We start from the raw sequence: 22,443 nt of genomic DNA on the forward strand, positions 1-22,443 counted from the left end.
TAGCTGGAGCTCTAGGATGAACTTTAAGATTCCTGTCAGCTTTCGGTCCTTTGATCTAACTAATGTTCTAACAGGGACTGTCACATATGGGCACCCTGAAAGCTGCTATTCTATGTGCCTATGGAAACTCACATCTCTGATCCCTTGAGGTATTGTGGGTATCTCAGCTCTAAAAAGTTTGTGGCTGGACACCCAAGGGCCAGCCTCGGTTTAATGGGCAGAAGTTGCAAAGAAGCAAATTTAGATTTGATGAAAGATCTTCCTTATATACATATCTACCAGCTGGTCACTCAACTCTTCTTACCTACTGCCACTACCACTCCTGGACCAGCTTCTTCCATTGCAAACCTGGACTTCAACACAGGCAAGACAGACCCCAATTCTGAGCTATAGGGCAGGAGGAAAAACAATTTAGTGTTCTTGTTTGAAGTACCAGAGGAAATTAACCCTCTCATCTTTGTAATTCCCACTGCTCTGGGGCACGGAAATCTAGATTGGTAAGGGAAGACTAGTCAGCTTCACCCATTATTATCTACCTTGGCCCCAGACTCCACCCCCTTCTCTCTCCTGTCCCCACCACCCAACTCACTGCTGCTTTCTACTTCTTACTCTGGGCACATTGATCAAATCAACTGTATCACTGCTTCTGGAAAGAGAGTCAGTCAGGTATTCAGTCAACTGCCTGCCCCATACCCAACTCACCACTCCTGTGACTCAAACTTGAAATAAAACTCCCCTCGTTAGCCAGCACTTCCCTCTATGTACTATATTCTCCTATTAGAATACAAACTATTTGAGAGTGGGGGGCTGTCACTATTTTTATAGCCCTCAGCACTTAGCACAGAATAAAGCTTAATAAATGTTTATTTTTAATTGATTCATTAATATTAGTTCTATCCAAAGTAGAATAAAATAACTTCGCAGGAGTTTTTCCAACAAAGACCAGATGGCTATTTACTTGCTTGATAGGATATAGGGAAGTTTCCTCTACAGGCAGAGGGTTCACTAAATGGTCTCTGAGGTCCCTTCTAACTCTGAGACTGTAATTTTGTGATTATTATCTTTGGACAAGATTTAGTGGTGCTAGCTGGAGGTATCTGAGCAGAGTAAGAAAAACAGGGAAATTCAGACTGTCATCACAACCACAACCTGGCTGGATGTCTGCAAATGATTAGAGAAGAAAGATTTATGGCAAGGAAGGGAGTCACCCAACTGAATCAGGAAGATGGCATCCTATTGGAGCTGGTGTGATGGTGTTCAGAGTAAAAGGCTCATTCCCATTACTTCAGGTCTAAGAGAGACCTGGGAGCCCTTGTTAAAGGAGCGTGCGTGTTGGTTATTAGGCAGGAGGTTAAGTCTGATAATGGTGGAAAAGGGGATTGGTGTCAGTGTTTCTTTTGAATGAAGTCCATTCTTTGAGAGATATGCTTCAGTCTCCAGTCTCATCCTTCCAAGTCTCAGATAATCCTGGTGGTATCAAATTTGTCTCCTCCTGTTGGGCTCCTGGTACAGCTTTTTTGCTACCCATATTTTATTCTTCTGTATGTAGGCATTGCAGTCATGGGTTTTATTGTTAGCCCCTTTCTTGGATTTTGCCTCCTGTGAAATTTTTGGTGTCATTACTGCTTTTCTTCCTACCTTATAGCTCAGAATTGGGGTCTGTCTCATTTGATCCTTTTATCCTGCTTCATTTTACCTTCGTTGTCCTCCTTCCATTTTGTTTAAGAGAACTCCATTCTTTCTGATAATCTGCAGACTTAAAAAGTGGTTCTAAATTCCCTTTCTTTTGTCTCATCAACTTCCTTCTCCTTTTCCTTCTTCCTGTCCTCAAGTGTCTCTCCTCTTTTAGTTTGAGTCCTTCCCCCAATCTTTCTCAATTTCCTCTTCTCTCTTCCCTTCTCTTTAAGTTGAGTGAATCACAGGAGAATAGATACAAAGCTAGAAGAGATGAAGAAGGAATGAGGCACGGGGGGTTGTGATTTGCCCAGGATCAGAAATGGGATTTGAATTCAGTTCTTGGGAACCAGACGTGATGCTTTTTCTTCTGTGCCCTCTCCTTTATGTAAGCCCTTATTCTTCATTTCCCTCTTTTCTTCCTTCTTTCTTTACCTGTTCATAGACCATAGCATAGCATCGACCAAGAGCTGGGTATGACCTCAGAGGCCAAGTAGTCCAATACACTTGCAAATTAACAAGATGAAGTCCAGGTAAGTTAAGAGACAGATGGTCACACAGTAGGATTTGAACCAAGATCCTATACCATCCTTTCCTCAAGTTCAAGCCCTCCTCTCTGGCCTTCAGGCACAGATCTTTTTCTTCTCCTTCTTAAGTCTTTTTTCACCTTCCTTTCATCTTTTTAAGTTTCTTCTTCTCTTTCATTTTCCCTTTCCCTGTCCTCTTCAATCTCTTTTCCCCTCTTTCTCCATTTCTTCCTTCTCCCCCTATCTCTTAAGTTGTTATTCTTCATCTCAAGCCCTCCTCCCTGCCCTTTAGCTCTAGTCCTCATGCTCACCAAGTCCTTTTTCCCCTTCAACTTCTTTTTGAGTCATCCTAGAGTTTCACTTCTCAAACTTCAATCTCTTTCTTCACAATTTTAGAATCCTCTAAATATCCTTTATATTTTCTTCTCTTTTTCTCAAGGGAAAACTGATTGGTGGGAGTTTGAGGATCTCTTTTGCAATGCTTCCCACACCTGTATCTTCACCCTCACCTTGCTTGCCCTTATTTCCAGGATTGTTGGACTGGGGCTACTTTGTCATTCAAACAAGGCAAGCCATTTCCCCTCTCTGAGCTTTAGTTTCCTCTTCTAAGGTCCTTTAAAGTCCTAAATCTATAATCCAATGATTCTTCTAGTATAATGGGACTCTAGGAAGGTATTACTCAAAAGCTTACATTGAGTTGTTACAACTTAGATGGAAGGTCTGTGATACTTGGGAAGCACACTGCTAGCTGTTCTGTCTGGGTTGTAGTTATTTGTGTTTTTATGCCACAGAGAGATATTATTACCTAGAGAAAAGAGCATGCTACAGATGTAGAAACAGTGGGATGGAAGATGGGACACTTGCATTGAATTCCCAGTTCTGTCATTAGCCTTCTATGTGACTTTGGATAAGTTATATTCCCTCTCTGGGTACGGCTCTTCAGTTAATAATAAGAAACTTCTACTAGGCCTGAGAGGATTGTCTCTGTTTTCATCACATGGCCCATCTACTTTGAACTCACATATGGTATCTAGAATAGGTCCAGTCTTAGGAAGGCCTAGGCTGCAATAAGATGGGGTTAAATTCCTTTTATTATACTCTTCAACTCATTACAACACCAGCCTTGTGCCTTAGGGTGATGTTCTTTAAAGCTTAGGTTTGGGTTCATGATTAAGGCATCTTCATTGGGGGTGGGGAGGGGAGAGAGTTGTGGAGAAGTATAGAAAAGTACTCAATATACATGATAAGTCAAACATGGGAGAGATATTTATTTCCTACAAAAGAAATGCTAAATTAAAAAAAAACACAAGCACGAATTAATAGAAAGACTTAAAACGGGATTGAGTAACTTATAATTGTTATTATAATTTCATGGGAGATGGTAACTTAAACCTGGTTAGGACATATAGAAATTTTCAGGAATGTTGAATGGTATTGTTATATTTCAACTTAGCTGTATACTATGCCCTCAAAATCCATGTCTTCTGGGCAGCCAGACTAGGACTTGGATTTTTTAGGGGGTCATTTTCACTGATGCAGAAACTCCCTCTACCACTAGTTAACACTGACCAAAAGAACCACAAACTCTGAACCTCTTGAATTCACGTGATCACCTTTAAGCTTGGACACATTCATCTCAAGGTCAATATTAGACTATTAGATCATCTATCTCTACTCCAGAGAGAAACACAGAACTGAAAAGGTAACTAAGGCTCTTATTTTCAATCTCAGGCATGCATAGTCAGGACATGAGCCTTAGCTGACATGTACTCATGTCTTCCTGCTGGCCAAGGTGGAGAAAGGACAAGCTGCTTTTCTCTCACACTTCACAGGAAGTTCCGGTTACATGATGCTACATGAAAGGGTGAAGGAAAAGAACAACAGGGAAGAGTCATTCTCTTTTTAATGGTCTACTGAATCTGGTCTTCAAGATTCTACCAAATCTTGCTCAGTGCCTAGTAAGGGAATTGCTTTATCATCCCTAAAGCACTCAAGCATGGAGTCATATATTGCTGGCCAGAAGCAACAAAGGATTCCATCCTTCCCAAAGCACTTAAACACTGAGCTGGCACACACATCTGTCTGGAAGTAGGCAGGGCATTTCTGTGCATTCCCTGTTCAAAGCCAAGTTACATTTATAACATGAAGTTCTCAGACTAGATGGTGTGGAAAGTCTCTTTGAACTCTTGAAATCTAGGAAAAGTATTTTCTTCCCTGCCTCCCTCCTTCCCGAGGGATTTGGGGAATTGTGGGAATTGAGTGAACCACGCTGACTCCATTTGTGACTCAACTCTGGAGCTAGCTTAGTTCCTTTTCTATTCAATTATGGGCCTAGTCCAACTTGTGTCTTGGGAGAAAACTTTATTCAATTATGGGAATTGGAAGAAAACCTTATTGCATTCTTTGAACCTAGCACTGCATGGCTAGGAAACTGGTTCATGTCTATCTGCTGTTTAGAGGCACTTAGCTAAGGACCTGGGTTACATTGACCAGAAATTCAGTCAGATTCAGAAATTGATGCAAGGAGCTTTCTCACAATTATCCATCTTTATTTTTTTTATTTTTTTGTGATTTTTTTTTTTTAGTTTACAACACTTGGTTCTACATAATTTTGAGTTCCAGATTTTCTTCCCCCTGCCCCCAAGACAGCATGGAATCTGATGCATCTTCTACATACAACTTTGCATTGAACTTATTTACACAATAGTCAAGTTGGAAAGAAGAATTATGACCAATGGAACGAATCATGAGAAAGAAGAAATGAAACCCCAAAAACCCCAAAAACAAAAACAGAAGAGAAAAAAAAAACAAAGGGAAAAAAATAGGCAAGCATAAAGCGTGCCTCAATCTGCATTCATACTTCATAGTTCTTTCTCTGGATGTAGATAGCATTCTCCATCGTGAGTCCTTTGGAGCTGTCTTTGCACCTTGTGTTGCTAAGAAGAGCGAAATCTATCAGGGTTAGTCATCACAGAATCCATATATCTGTGGTTGTGTACAATGTTCTCCTGGTTCTGCTCCACTTGCTCAGAATGACATCGTGTAGGTTTTTCCAAGTTGTTATGAAGTCCATATCATGTGCATTTCTTATAGCACAATAGTATTCCATTACCTTCATATACCACAACTTGTTCAGCCATTCCCACAATTATCCATCTTTAGCAAGCCATATGTCTTATCTGAAAACTGGCCCTATACTAACCAATCAGTTATTGCTTCCCTGTTCCTTTGATTATTGTGGCCAGAGTGGCCTTTGTTTTCTTTGAGTGACTCAGCTTACCTCATTGAACCTTGTTGGGCTATACCTGGGAGCAGACAACTTCCTGTGTGACCTCTTCCGGGGCAGGAAGTCCAGAGACTCATGGCCTATGAGCAGAGAACTTCCTGTGTGATGAGTCATGGGGCTGCCTGGGGGGAGGTGTTAACTCCAGAGCCACGCCCTGTTGGGTGTTAATCTAGCGTGCGCTAGGGGGAGGGGCCAGCTCAAGAACCAATTGGCTCTGGTCATTCAGGTGGCACTTGATGATGTCAAAAACTCTATAAGAGGGGAGAGGACAGCTTGAAGATCCTCTTTCCTTTTCCGGTTGGTATGGGAGCAGCAGCAAGCAAGCTTGACTCTGGGCCAGCCCTTGCTCTCAGGCTGAGCCCAGATGTTGGTAACTATGAATTGTATTGGGTCTGTCTGTTGATATTTGTAATTTGTTTGTATTTTGGTTTTGAGGTTTGGGGTGCTGGTTTGTTTTCCCCCCGAACTAAATGAATGTTTTGAACCTCAGGGTGCTGGCTATTTGTTCTGCTGAACTAGCTGAATGAATCTGTATTTGGTATATCTCTTGATGCTTGTCTCTTTGTTCCCCCGAACTAACTGAATGCTGGCGTTTTTTCCCCTGAACTAAATGAATGTTGTCTGTATGCTAACTGAATGCTGGATTAAAGTAAGCTGGTCAACCCCTTCACCGTGCTTTCCTTGTTTAAGGAGATAAAAAGAACCTGTGCTTTCCTGGTGTCCCGGCAGCCTCCTGGGTGCTGGCTGTGGGGGGATCTTACGCCCCGACAGGAGCTGCTAGCTGGGTTGTTAAAACAATTATTTACAGACACTTGGGGGGGCACCTCTTTTCCTAAATTCAGGGAACTGTACCCATTCACTCTCCTCTTCCCAACTCGAAAAGTCCTTAATCTTTCCTCCAGTCAGAAATCAGATTGTCTAATGTTATGCTGTTTCCTTTTAATTAATTGGCCTTATTTGGTTAATTTTTTTATGTATAAAAGTCTATCTCCCCTGAATTTAGGTTCAAGTCCTAAGCTGAGGAAGACGCCTGGTCCCACTTTGTGAGGCAATTGGCATGCATTGGTTACCAACTCGATATGCTTGGAAGATTGAACCTTGTTTCCTCAGTCATTTTATCTTTCACCCACCACATTCCTTTCTTCCCTCTTTTCTCCTTGCATACTTTCTTTCTCCCCTCCTTCCCTCCTTCCTTCCTTCATTCTTTCCTTCCCCACCATCCCCCCCCACAAATAATGATAAAAGCTTTCTGTGACCTGTTTCCTCTGGGAGACCTGTGACCCCAAAAGTCACATTGATATATCACATTAAGGTTTGCAGTATGCTTTATATACACCATCTCATTTGATCCTAACAATAGTCCATTGATATATGCTATTATTATTCCTACCTTATGGCTGAAGAAACTGTTGCTTAGAAAGGTTAATGATTGGCCCAGTATTACCTAGGTACTAAATATCTGAGGTGGGATTAGAATTCACGTCTTCCTGATTCCAAAGCCAGAACTCTAGCTGCTAATCTATGCCCTCACATATCAGATAATAATAGCTGAAAATTTCAATCAGTCTGAAGTTATACTCTTACCTTCCATTGTGTTCCTTTCCCCAACTGTCAAAGTCTAGGGGTAGGGTGAAAAGGGCTTTGAAGTGGAATCAGCTGAGCTAGTCAACGCTGAAGGCAACATCCTCCTTTATGTTTGGTGTGCATGAGAAGAATCCTCAAAGGAAAGATAATCGAACTGAATTACAGACACTTAAGGGAATATGGAAGCAGAGAAAACAAGGAAACCCAAAGAGGTCCTCAAACTGGGGCCAGGACAAACAGCTCCACATCTGAAGCAGTCTCTCAACTCCTACACAGCTGGGACAGAAATATACATGCACATACACACACACATGCACACACATATACAGAGCAGCTGGGTGATGCTGTGGATAGAGTGCTGGGCCTGGAATCAGGAAGACTCATCAAATTGAGTTCAAACCTGGCCTCAGACACTTACTAGCTGTGTGACCCTGGACTAGTCACTTAGCTTTATTTACTTTAGTTTTCTCATCTGTAAAGTGAGCTAGAGAAGGAAATGGCAAGCCACTGTAGGATCCTTGCCAAGAAAACCCCAAATGGGGTCATGAAGATTTGGACACAAGTGAAAAACAACTGAACACCAACCATGGAGCCTGGGGCAATGCAATGCCCAGGCTACTCTTCCAGTCCCTTTCTGAATAGAATAGGAGAGAATTTTTTGTAGCAGAATAGTAGGGAAAGAAAGGATCTTAACGTATAGAACATAAAATGTTAAAGCTGGAAGGAACCTTAGAATTAAAAAAAATATGGTTGAAAGGAACCTTATAACAGAGAACATAAGATAGAATGCAGGTTACTAAAACTGAAGGAAATTTGAACCTAGAATATAGAACTCCGGAGACCTTAAAAACCAACTAGTCCAAGGACCCTTAGTTTTGTTTTGTTTTGTTTTGTTTTGTCCTAGACCTCATTAGCAATCTGATAATACCTATGGATTTTTTCTCAGAATAACAATTTTAAGTGCATAAACTAGAATCCATAAGATTACAAAGGAAACCAATTATATTAAAATACAGTAATCAAATTTTTTTAAAAAGGTCACAGATCCCTGTTTAAAGAACCTCTGATTATTGTAACCCAACCTACTCCCTGTAGAGAATAGGAAAACACATCCCACAGAGGTGAGCTAACTTAAGGTCACAGCGTTAGAGCCAGTACTCAAATGAAGGTCTCCTCCATTATTTCATGGCCAGGAAAACTGGAAGATCGCAGCCAAGGGCTTGGTGAAACCAGCTATTCTTATTAACTATATGAAACTGAACATGTCAGGAGGCTTGCAGTTTGGTAAAGACCTAAGTTTTCAGGATCAACCTCTACTAAATTTGTCATTAGCAACCAGGTCATCCTAGTTGGTCCCTTGGAATTTCAGTCCTGCCCTTTCCCCCAGCTCCTTTCAGAAAGCAAGGAGTTCTGTATTTCACTGTACAGCTAAGCATCGATACTTCAGTTTGTCATGCCCTCAGTAGCTTGTCTTACATCTGCACCCGCCTTGTTTATCCCTCCTCTTGGCCATCAATTGAAAATATAACTGCCTGGAAAGGACGATATAGAATTTGGTTTGCATCTGTGAACCATTTGAGCGTATTAATGTGGCTCAAATACAAGCAATTTTAATCTCATCCAGCTGAAGGATTGACTGTTGGTGATGGAGGAGGAGGGGTCAGAGGCTTGACATTTCCCAGGGTCTCACCCCACCCAGAGTCCCAGTGGACATAGAATCATGGAACACTGTAACCAGAAAGGACCTTAGGACATTGTACATACAGATGAATGTTGAAAATGAATGTCAGGGCTAGAAGGACACTTCCAACATGAAATGTGACATGTTAAACCTAGAAAGGAATTTAGAATATAAATCACAAAACATTAGACCTAGAAGGGAGCTTAGTACATAGAACGTCCATGATGGAAGGGAATTTAGAGGTAATCAACATTGAGGTGCTGGGGAAAGAGCATTAAAAGGAGCTAGAAAATGGGGGTTTGAGTCTCACCTCTAGTGATTTAGGCAGGCAGAGTACCTGCCACAGACCACCTACTTAATAAATACGTGTCAACTGACATTTGAAGAATTCCGTCTATAATCTCTGACAAATGGTCATCCAGCCACTAGTGGCAGCTGTGTAGTGCAGTGGTTAGAACATGGGACTTGAAATTATAGAAATGCAGGAATACTTACATTCAAATCCTGCCTCATATACTAGCTGTGTGATCTTGGGCAAGTCATTTAACCTTTCTGTGCCTCAGTTTCCTCATTTGTTACTTGGGTATAATAATAGCATTTCCCTCCCAGGGTTGTTTTGAGGATCAAATGAGTAAACATATTCAAAGAACTTAACAAACCTTAAAGTGTTATGTAAATGCTAATAGTTATGGAGCTGTGAGATCTGTAATGAAGAAAACCCAGGATTTCCTGAGGTAGCTAGCCCTCAGGGAGAGCTCTACGTATTAGGCGATCCATCTGCCCCAACCCCACATCAAGATTAAATATGCCACCCTCTAACTTTCACTCATTGCTTTTAGTTCTACTCTCTGGGGCCAAGTAGACCATGTCTAACCCTTATTCCACATGGAAGTCCTCTAAATACTTGTATAGCCTTTGTACTATGTGTCTGTGGAGATTCGTTTGGTTAAAATGAAAATGGGCAATGTTCTTTCCCTGCTCTGGTACCCATCCTTGGAATGTAGCCATTTCCAGCTGGATCTAGACACTCCTTTCTCTTCCTATAGGGCATAATTTACTTTTTAGTCACTTCCCCCAAAACCTGCCTATAGGGTCTTTTCTCTGTATGTGCATCAAAGGTAAAGAAATTCAAAAGAAGAGGCAATGTGACTAAAAAACCCAGCCTTCTACCAGATGTCAATGACGATTGACTTGCTTTCACTTAAGGGCAAAAGCTCTGGACTCAGTTTAAATCACTCTGGAATGTTTATTAAACAAAATAAATCAATATCATTTTCTGTCATATCATTCCTCATCCCTCAGTCAGTGTCCAAATTTATGTGCACCAAAACTAGTTACTCTTTCTCTCTTTTGCAATTCACTCTTCACAAATAATAAAACAAATAAAAAGCAATTAAGATCAGTCATATTTTATCTGAGTAAACTGGCATTAAAACACTAATTAAATCAGGAACTATGAACAAACTTATAGAACAAAAAAAAACAACTTTGCATGAAACATATGTCTTCTCAGAGAAGAATGAAAGGGGAAGAGCCATTTTCCATCTACATGGATTCTCAGTTGGAGGAATGTTACCACCAATCAAACATTTCTCTTGCTTACCTAGCATCAAATGTTCTGTCATGTTTTGGGGGACAGGATTGATAGCAGTTCCAGTGTAACCCAGGTGTGTCAAGCACCAGCTATCTTGGCCATCCCTCTACTATATCTCTCCAGCATTCATCTTCTTTCCACCTCACTCTTACAAAACTTGGAAGAAGAAATAACAAGGGCTATTCTGACAACAATTGTGATGTTCCTCTGGCATCTTCTCTTCTTTAGTTGAAACATCAATTCATTTCAATGTCACATACATTTATTAAACTCTTATTAAGAAAAACATCCAATTTTCTCAACTCAATCAATTCTTATAGGATAAAGTTTTTGCCTCAACAGAAATATTCTTCCTAAGATGTGATGACCAGTATTGATCATAATATACTAGATATGACCTATCCATGGCAGAATCCAGTAGAATGACCACCTTCTCCATTTTGAAAAGTCTGATTCTGTTAGAGCAGTCTCTAACAGATTTTTGACAACCATGAGACTCTGTTGACTCCTATGAACTTATGGTCCACTAAAACTTCTAAGTCTTTCAAAAGTAAAAATACTTATCTAGCCACATTGCCCCCATCCTGAACTAGTGCAGATTAAAAAAAACACAATTAGAACTTAGTTTAGGGGCTGAGTGCTGTGTCATGTAAGAATATATTGAAGGAAATGGAAATGAATAGATGACTTACAGGGGACATGATAGCTTTCTTCATATTGACGAAGTGCTGTGAAATGGAAGTGGGGTCGGATTTGTTCTGCTTGGCCCACAGGACAGTATTAGGAGCATTGTGTGGCTGTTAGTGAGAAACAGATGCAGTCCTTGGGTCAGGAAAACAAAGTCAAAAACCTCTTTAAGCAAATGGAGGTTTTCAAGCATGGGCTAGATCATCAAGTTATTGGGGGTTTTGCAGAGAGGATCCTAGGTTGAGAGTGGGTTGAACTGATTTGCTTCTGAAGTTTATCCCAACTCTGTGATTTTGTGAAATATGTTATTAGATTATCTTTAAATTCCTTCCTAGCTCTGATATGTTGGAAAATGTCTTCCACCTGCCTGGGGACAGGGAAGGCTTTTGAAATCGTTGTCTACGGCTCCACGACTATCGGTTCTTTATAAAGGATTGAGAAAGAGCTCTGTTGTTCCCATAGTAGCTAATGAGGTGTTCGATACGACATTGGTCCTTAATTACTACACAGCCATAGAGGGATAGAAACAAAAAATAGTATATAAGATTCCACTAGTACAGAGAACTACTGGTGAGGTAAATTTCAGTAACTGCCCAGAGGGGCACCTTCTCTGCAATCTAAAGCTTCAGAGAATTGGCCAGGAATACTAAGAGGTTAAATGATTGACCCAGGATCACATGTCAGAAGTCAAATTTGAACTTGAAGTCTTCCTGACTCCAAGGCCAACTGTCCCCCTGCTCCTCCTCCCCGCCCATGCCAAGATAAGTATACATAGGAATATGCTAGAAAAATAATATTAACTGTTAAAATGCCATTAGTTATAAGTTGCCCTTGGAGTATGTAAAAGCTAATGTTGGGGAAAAGTGTGGCTTACATTTGAACCTATGCTGTGGGGCTTTAGGAACAAGGTTTTTCGTTCCTGAGAAAGGCCTGACAAAAAAGGGAGATAGTGATTCCTTTGGGGAAGGAAACTGTCCCATATACACCTAGTGTGTGCTGTACGTGATGTGGGGGTGGGGTGGGGTGGGGAGCATACGGTTGTTGGTAATGTTGAAACAACTAAGGTAGGAGAAGGACAGAACCGTGAAGATTTTGAAGATCTGCAAAAATTCCCCTTAGAAGTTTTAACAAAGTCCCAGGAAAGCCTACAAATTAGGGGTTGATGCTTTCAGGAACAGGCCATCACGGATGCACTCTTCTTTATCCTTCCAGGAAAAATGAGGGAAATGCAAATATCCTTTATAGGAGTGTTACTATATCAAAGACGCTCTGCTAAATCCTTGTGAAAATGGTGGTCAGTGAAGATATAGCACAATTCCAACCTTGCTTACTTAGTCGCTCAAATTAACAGCCAGGTACATTGTTTAACTCATGGAGACCAAGGGTAAGGGGGAAAAAACCAAAACTTTAGCACTTTAAAGCATACAATATTTAATTTAAAAAGGACTTTGGAGGCAAAAGGGTCCTTAGACACCATCTTATCCAGAAGTGGCAAAGACACTGGCTCCAGGCCCCAAGCAGCCTATAACCAGTGTGGCCTGAGCCTAATTAAAATGTAATTGGGAAATATTTAACAAAATGCATAAAAATACAATTGAATATAGATAATGTTAATATGTGATTTCCCAAGGCAATGTGTGGCCCTTAAGCATTCTTATATATAGCTTAGTTGCCCCCATTTTAATCTGAGTTTGACACCACTGAGATAATCCCATCCCCTTCATATTACAGATGAAGCAACAGAGACTCAGGGAAATTTACCCAAGGTCAAAGAACAGTTAGTGATAGAGTAGAACTGGAACCCAAGTCTCTCTGGCATTGTGGGCAGTGGATATTTATAAGATGACCTATGGAATAGACCCTCACGTACCTGGAACACCTCCTTCAGAAGGCTGTCAGGTCTGTGCATGACTTATGCACTTGGCACCATATCTGCCCTCTGCAGTGAGTGGGGATTTAGGTGCCTCTGTAGAAGTACTGAGTCTCACAGATGAAGTGGAACCTGGAGACCAGAAAGCCCAGACCTCTAAAGGAATGCCTTCTACAGCATTGCTAAGAGGTGACCATTGAGTTTCTCTACATAAGTATTTCCAGTATTTTGGACCTTATGACCTCCTAAATCTAACTTCTAGTTTTTGGTTACTCTGATTATAAGGAAGATCCCCCTTATTTCAAGCAATAACCTGCCTTCCTATAATTTCTACCCATTGTTTTTAATCTCACACTCTTGAGCTATGTGGAATATGGGTGATTCTGTTTCCACATGGGAGCCCTTGAGATATTTGAAGACTAATCATATCACTAACTTGTTACATGACCTTTGGCATGTCATAAGCCATAAAGGTCACTTTCTTCATTTTTGTAAGGATTTGGTATGATAGACTCTCCTAACTCCAATATTCTATGATTCTGGGTCCCTAGTGTCTTTAACGGTTTCCAATATGATGTTTTCCAAATGCTTCACCACTTTGGGCACCTTCATCTCAATGGCAAATGCCTTTCCTAAAATGTGTCACTCAGAATTTACAGCAACACTCTAGACATGGTCTGATTAGGATAGCATACCATGAGACCAAGCCCACAGGGTCAAATCCCAGCTCTGCCATTAGGTAAACTTGGATATGTCATTTTCTTTCTTTGAGTCTCCATTTCTTCAATCAGAAAAAGAGAGTTTTGGACAAAGATCCCTTCTCATCCTAAGGTCTGTATTCTTATGGTTTATTTTTCTGGACATCATATTTCTACTATTTCAGCCTAGGATCTCACAGGTCTTTCTTCTCCCTATCTAGTTACATTGACAATCACACCCAGTCTATGGTAGCCCCCTAGAACTTCAAACTCCTCTTCAAATTAATGGTTGTTCAGCATCATTGGTTTTATCCCGTACTCATACAACTGTTTCTTTGAACCTAAGTACATCCCTTAACTGGAAGGGGTACATTTGAGTTGCTACAACAGTTGTGGTGGTACAGTGGATAGAACACAGGGCTGGAAGTCAAGAAGACCTGAATTCAAATCTGGTTGAATACACTAACTAGCTGTGTGACCCTGGGCAAGTCACTTAATCCTGTTTGCCTCAGTTTCCTCATCTGCAAAATGAGCTGGAGAAGAAAATAACAAGCCACTCCAGTGTCCGTTCTAAGAAAACCCCAAATGGGGTCACAAAGACTTACACACAACTGAAACAACAGAACAAAAACCTTGAAGGAGGTGACTTTCATCCTGCTCTCAATCAGTTCATTTATCACTGGTTCTCTCTCCCTCAGGCCTGGCAGATGGTGAGAAGAGAAGCCCTGGCCCCACAGAATCCCTCTGCTCTGTCTCCAGGTGAAGCTGGGATATGCGTCCCTCCTCGACCCGCCAGGAATCATTTCTGAGAACCGAGCCGCTTGTGTCATGTCTCTCTCCATTCTTGAGAATTACTGCCCCATTGCTCACTGAGGTGTAAGGCCCGTTTAACCAAAGGGGTCAGGTTGGTTACAGTATTATCCATCATCAGCGCTCTGTCATTGAAATGATCTATTGTCCAACACTAAGTGCCATCACTCCTGGAATATATTTTATCAGGCCCTGCACAGTGCTATATCATCAAGGGATGGCATTTACGGTCACATACATCATTGCTGGGAGAACGATAAGTAGGTCCCCCTCTCACTAGGCTGGGGAGCTGGGGCAAGTGCCAGGGTGTTATGAGGCTTCGGTGATAATTATGCCCCTCGTATGTAAAATGCTTTACTGATTCCCAAGACCTTTTAGACACATGGTCTCATTTTCAGCAATGATAACTCATACTACATTTCTGTTGTCAGTCAACTAGCATTTATTAAGTTCCTATGATGTGCCAGGAACTATGCTAAGCACTGGAGATTCAAAGAAAGGCAGAAAACCATCCCCTGCTCTCAAGGGGCTCACAGTCTAGCAATGGAGGCCATATGCAAACAGCTATGTAAAAATAAGACAGACAGGATGAATTGGGGATAGTCTCAGAAGAAAAGCACTATGATTAAGGAAGACCAGGAAAAGCTTCTTGCAAAAGGATGGTTATTAGCTGAAACTGGAAGAAAACCAGGGAAGCTAGGAGATGGAGATGAAGAGGGAGAGCAAACCAAGAGTGGAAGCCTAACAGCGAAAATGCTGGCAGGGGAATGAGTCTCATGTTCAAGGAAAAGTGAGGAGGCCAACATCCCTGAATCACAGAGTACCTAGAGGGGAGTGAGGAGTAAGAAGACCATAAGAGTACAAAGGGGCCAGATTATGAAGGGCTTTACAAACCAAGCAGAGGATTTTATATTGATCCTGGAGGTAATAGGGAGCCGCTGATATCTATTGAGGGGGATGATATGGTGAGGAAGATCAAACTGACAGCTGAATAGAAGATGGACTGGAATGGGAGAGACTTGAAGTAGGAAGTCCAATCATCAGGCTATTAGAATACTGCAGGCTCAGAGTGATGAGGGCCTATCTCATGCGGCAGTGTCAGAGGAAAGAGTGAGGTGGATATGAAAGATTTTAGATGGATAGGGCAAAGAGCATCACTCCCATTTTAGCAATGAGGAAAACGAGGCCCAGCGGAAAGACATCATTAATCTATTTTTAGTCATTTCAGTCATGTCTGACTCTTTGTGACCCCATTTGGGGTTTTCTTGGCATTTCTTTGCCATTTCCTTCTCCAGCTCCTTTTACAGATGAGAAGACTGAGGCAAACAGAATTAAGTGACTCGCCCAGGGTCACACGACTAGTAAGTGTCTGGGGCCAGATTTGATCTCAGGAAGATGAGTCTTCCTGACTCCAGGTCCAACACTCTATCCACTGTGCCACCTAGCTGGGACTGAAACCCAATTCTTCTAATGCCTCCAAAATTTTTTTTACCCCATTGCACCATAATACCCCTTTGCATGAGGATATATTCTTAATATATTAGAGAGAAGGGCATGTGGTAAAGTGGAGTATACTGGCTCTGGATGAAAAGGTCCTAGATTCATATTCTGCTTCATCTCGGACCTGTCATTTAACCTTTTTCTCCATGGGCCTCAGTTTCCTTAATTGCCAAATGAAGGAATAGGACTAGATAGATAGTCCCTTCCAGCTCTGGATCTATGATTCTTTCTCATCCTATAGCTGAAGGCATGAAGTCAGGGGAACTAAGGCTGCTGGGAATTCAATGTTGGGTCATGCTCTATCACTTACTAGAAGTGTGACCTTGGACAAGACACACTCTTTCCAGATCTCAGCTTCCTCACCTGTGAAATAATGTCATTGTATTAAACAACCTCTAGGCCTCTTCTAGCTCTAAAGTTATGACCCTATGACCTCTGCGTTGTCTTTTCTCTGATTAAATATATCCCTGAGGTTCAATAAAAAAGCAGGTGTCAGGAATTGATTCTCTTCTTTTTTTCCTCCTCTGTCAGGCCCTATGCCCTGCAACTACTTGAGTTTGCAAATCCTTTTTGAGAAGAGTGGGAAAATTCCAGGTAGGAGAAACCAATGGACTTCCGTGTCTATTGAGTTTAGGCTGTGTAAGAGGAGACAAATTTATTTATGGGTCCTCTACTATCCCTGATAATGGACAAAAGAGGATGAAAGTATGTTACCATATATGTCTTTATATCCCAGCACCTAGTATAAGGTCTTATACATTGTTTCTTTTGGAATGGACCTGTAATTTCATTATTACAGGGAACTAGCAATGAAGAAACCCCTTCTTCTAATATAGATATATACCCATTCTACAACTCATGAGCTTAGAGAGTTGCCTGGGGACTTGAGAGATTAAGTGGCTTGTTCAGAGTTATGCAGTATGTGTGAGAAGTAGGACAAGAATCTAGATCTTCCTGACTTTGCTGTCTCTCTGCCTACTACCTTATATTGTCGGTGCCTTGTACCTAGAGACTTTTGTGCCTTGTATATACTGGATACTGAATAAATATCAGTTGAATTGGATTGCACTGAACTGAATTGACTTGAAACCCTGTCCTGCCCTCCAATCCCAGGTACAAGTGCCCTTCCTTCAGCTTGGAAGGTGCTCTTCTTTCTGCCAAGAATCTCTACATGGAATGAATCTTCTGATATCAGTTGTGCTGTTCTATAGAGAGGTTATGGAGCTCAGTTATTCAACGGGGAATTCAGGTGGGATTGGAGAAGCATCACATGACAACAGTTGACTAAGATGCCTAGAGATTTTAGGGGGGTACATATATGCGCAATATGAGTCAATGATGCAATGGGACCATTGAGAAAGTTAATGTCACCTTATGCTACATCAAGAAAGGTACAGAGATCCAACTGTACTGTGGTCTGATCAAGCCATATCTGGAGTATCATGTTCAATCTGGAAGAATACATTTTAGAAAGGGCATTGAAAAAACGAGCTATATTCAAATAAAGGTCACCAAGATAGTGGAAAGAAGAAAGATCGCACCATTCCAGGAGGATAGTTGAAGGACCTCTTAAGAAGAGAAGTCTTTGGGGGCCAATATAGCTTCCTTCAAGCGCTGTCAGGTGGAAAGATGATTAGACTTGTTTTCCTTGGCCCTAGAAGACAGAAATGGGGATAATGGAGCAACCTTGGGCAAATCCTTTAATGTCTTTCCCAGTCTTAGTGTCCTCATGTGTAAATAAGAAGTTTGGCTAAATGGCCTCTAAGATCCTTGTCAGACATCATTCTGTGATTCCATCATCCTATGAATTGAACTAACTAAAAAGCACAAGGGTCAAGGGTAGCTAAGGAATGAATCTCTGAGTACAGAGGAAGGATGTGCCTCTCTCATCTCCTGTTCAGCTATTTCCTCTTTATCCAAATCAATTTGAATCGACAGATACTTATTAAGTACTTACTATATTCAAGGCAACAGGGAAAATTAAGATATGAATAAGAGACGTTCACTGACTTCAAGGAGCCCATAATATTGTAGAAGAGGTATAAGAAAGACAGATAACTACAATTCAAAATAGAATATAAGTGTATAGGTGGTACAGTAGATAAAGCATTGGCCTTGGAATCAGGAAGACTCACCTTCCTGAATTCAAATTTGGCCTTAGACACTTACCAGCTGTGTGACCCTGGGCAAGTCACTTACCCTTGTTCACTTCAGTTCCTCATCTGTACAATGAGCTGGAGAAGGAAATGGCAAGCCACTCTTGTATCTTTGCTGTGAAAACTCCAAATAGGATCACAAAGAGTTGGGTATGACTGAAATGACTCAACAACAACATAAGTGAATAGGAGAAATCAAGAAAGAGGACTGAGAGAGAGGCAAGTGACACTTTAGACTTAGGAACTCATAGAAAACTGCATGGAGGTGGTATGGGAGCTGAGCCTTAAAGAAGAAGCAAGATTTCAAAAGATAATAATATGAGCGTGTGTGGTTGGGAAGAGGATATTCCAAGTGCAGATGATTGCAAGAACATCTAAATGCAGGGAGGAAGGAAAGGACTGGGCAGGTTTAGAAAACAGGAAGTAGTCCAGTTCAGCCAGAGAATAGAGCATGAGAAAGGAAGAAGGATGAAATATGGATAAAAGGGTTTGTTGGAGCCAGGTTATGGAGACCAGTGGATTTCAGGTTCCTACAATCAACCACCATTCCCCAAACATTTATTAAGTACCTACTAGGTGCAAGGTGGTACTATGCTAGTTGCTGGAAAGGCAAAGTATTTTTAATATATAATATATATTATGTATTATATATAATAAATTACACACATATATAAGATATAATCCCTGCTTTTATGGAGCTACATCCCATAGGGGAGTGGGAGATGGGCAGAGACACACCATCCCAATAAAATGTAAGCTCTTTGAGGGTAGGGACAATTTCATTTGTGTCTTTAACATCTCATAAGCTAGTAGAGTGGCTTGCATATAATATTGGCTATGCCACATTTAAGTACAACATAGGGTATGATGAGGATAAATAAGAGATCTGGAAAACATTCTAGAAAAAAATTATGAAGGATAGATAATTTTTAGCTAAGGGGATACAGAAAGGGTAAGGATTTGAACTTTACTCAGAAGATAATGGGGAGCCATTGAAGGTCATTTAATAGAGGAGTGATGTCATCAGAACTAGGTTGCATGGAGGTTATTCTAATAGCATTTTAGTATGGGTTGGAAAAGGTACAGATTCAAAGTAGGATGCTTGAGAGGAGGAGACCAGATGGGAAATGACTGATTTGAAAGCTATTGTCATCTATGGCTTTGAAGAAAGCAACAGAGACAGAGTTGACATGAAGGAGGCAAGGGAAGACAACACACTGATGTGGTTAGCACTTAGGAAACCCTTACTATGGCTCCCTGTTTGGCACTGGGGATACATAAGTGAAAAAGTGAAATGGCTCAAGAAGAGCAGGGGTCCTTAACCTGGGATTTGGGGACCTCTGAGAGGGGGTCCATGAATAAATTAAATGGGAAAATACCTATTTATTTTCATTAACATCTAATGAAAAATTAACATTTCCTCTAATTATTTAAAATATTATTTTTGAGAAAAGGTCCATAGGCTTCCCCAGACAACTAAAGAGGTCCATGACACAAAAACTCTTGTTGCAATGTTTTTTTTAATGACTTCACATGTACAATGGGTAATGTTTTGCTTACCCTCTCAGTGGGTGGGGGAGGGACCAGGGGAAGGGAGAGAATTTGGAACTGAAAATAAAAATCTAAATAACTAATTAACTTCTGGGGCAAAGGAAGTTACACAAATACTTAGCACAATTTTTTAAAAAAGTTACCAAATGTGTAGGAGAAGTCAAACAACTAAATGTTCATGTAATTATAAGTCTGATTGTTGCTTCAAGGAATAAGGACATCTAAGCACTCTTAGGAGAAGCAATGCTGAGATGCTGATATTTCTAGATGGGCCCCAATATCTGTCAATGAAGAGTGAATGAATGAATGGAAGTAAATTAAGGAGGAGGGGAAGGGATTCTTGATATAGTGGGTCAGTGTAGTCACAACCATCTGGGATCCATCAAGTCACTTTCCTTGTGTGCTTGTCCTTATGCCCTCCTGCAGCATCTCTAGAAGGAACACTGAGGACACAGTCTAAATATGCATTCCAGAAGGCAAGTATCATTTGTCTTTGTCCCCCTTGTTAAAGTAGTTGGGGTTTGGATTCCCATAAAATCAGTGACTAGTTGAAGATATCCAGGCAGGGGTGGCTACTACCTGACTGGCACTTCTTTCTGAGCCTCCTCCCCTGCTTCAGGGTCATTGCTCTTGTCAGAGCACTCCAAGTGAAAAACAATGAGTGTCTAAACTAAATGGTGGCCATGGAAATGAAAGGGAAGGGGCAGAAGGTGTGAGAGAAGAGTGCCAAATATGCATTTAGTCAGTACCTGGTACATAGTAGGCACTTAATAAATGTTTATTGATTGAAGAATCAGCTGGACTTTTTAATCCCACATCTTATCTTTAGTGGGGAGAAAATGTTCCTTTCAATCATATGATGAAATGGAGGGCTTTGCAATTCTGATGACACCATGCTCAAGCTTGGAATTCCTTTCTGCACTTTAGCCTTGGGGATCCCATGCTTTCCCAAACAACCACAGAACATAAGAATTCATAGTATCACAAAAATAGAAAGGAAATGTGGACTGGACCTGTGATTTTATCATTATAGGGAATTCCCAGGTGAAGAAACTCCTTTAACCAACACAAGTGAGCACCTTTAAAATATACAGTCTTTAAAAAGTAGGGCATTAAAAGGTTCAGTGACCTTCTAAGGGTCACATAGCCAATAGCTGTCAGAGGAAGGATTTGAACACAAGTATGTTTGGTTTTGGGGATAAATAGGTGGCACAATGGATAGAGCTCTGGCTATGGATTCAGTGAGACCTGAGTTCAAATCTGACTTCAGATACTTACAGCTGTGTGACCCTGGGCAAGTCACTTAACTCTTTTGCCTCAGTTTCTTCATCTGTAAAAATAAATTGGAGAAGGAGATGGCAAACCACTTCAGTATCTTTGCCAAGAAAATCCCAAATGGGATCACAAAGGGTTCTACATGACTGAAATGACTCAACAACAACATTCTTTGCTTCAAGGTTATCTCTTACATCACATTCAAACCGAAACTGAGCAGGAATTCCCTCCGTTATTCTGATTGTTGCCATTGTCAAGGTCATCATCATCATCAATTACTTTTATTCGTACTAGTAGTAGTAGTAGTAGTAGTAGTAGTAGTAGTAGTAACAGTTGTATTTTATTTTGACATCCTGAAGAAATGGTCATCCAGCCTCTGATTGAAACCTCTAGAGATGAACTCCTTATGGGCTAAGTCTCTGATTAAACTTTTGGTCAATTGTAATTGTTAGGAAGTTTTTTACCTCCTACTTTGAGCTGTGATTGGTCCCAGTTTGGTTCTCCAGGACCAAAAAGAATAAATCCAGTCCCTCTTCCTTGTGATGGCCCTTCAGACATTTGAAGACAGCAATCATGCCCCCATTCAAGTCCCAATTATTTTCCCTTATGCTACAGTCCCCTAACAAGTTACTTTACCTCTGTCCCATACCCAGAAACTTTTTCACTACACATCCCCACTCCGACTAGATCATAGAAATGTATGCCCCTACTTATACAACATGAGTGGTTTCATATGATTGAACTCTACTGTTGGGAAACATGTTCAAAAATTCTGTGTTCTGTGGACGGGGTTCAAAGGTGTCTAACAACATTTTCCACTTATTCAGTGACGTATGTTTGCAAAGCACTTTAGATTCCCAATCTCAATGCATTTCAAATCAATAAGGCTTTGTTCTGCTTCTCCTCTATTTAGAGCTCTATTCTCTTTTGTTTCTCACAACTACCCTGTGAAAGGTACAGCAATTTTTTTATTATCCCTTTGAAATTGAATAGGAAACAAAGGTTCAGATGGGTTAAATGACTTGTCCAAAGCCACAGAGCTGTAAGTGTTAGAGCCTTCCTCAAAACCTGCTCAATGTTCTTTGCAGCATATAATTATATTTATTTTGTAATAAGGCCACAGTCATTAGAGCTTGGTATATCCTGCATCAGATTTGACCTATGAGGGTAAATAGAGAGAGACTTTGTATGTGTGTCTCTCTTCTCTCCCTCAGTTCCATCCTGGGGTCTCAATGTGTAGCTTGATTTTTTTTTCCTTTCTCTCCAACCCAGCTTTCTGAGGAAGGATGTCCTCCCCTGGCATTTGCTAAAATAAGTACTTTGCTTTTCATCTCTCTCTGTGCCCCACGATCTGTTGCATCTTAAGGACTGAAATAATAAGGCAGCTCAAATTACAGGTTTATTTTCCAGTCTCTTTCTTTCCCTCTCTCTTCCCTTTCAGAAAGATTTCTGCTCATGTGTTGTCATTAGCTCCATTACAGAAAGGAAAGTGTGAATGGAAGGAGAAGGCGAAAGCTAACAACTTGTCACCACCACACTTCCCTTTGCCA

Source organism: Trichosurus vulpecula, chromosome 9 (genome assembly GCF_011100635.1).
Source record: "Trichosurus vulpecula isolate mTriVul1 chromosome 9, mTriVul1.pri, whole genome shotgun sequence".
Lineage (NCBI taxonomy): Eukaryota > Metazoa > Chordata > Mammalia > Diprotodontia > Phalangeridae > Trichosurus > Trichosurus vulpecula.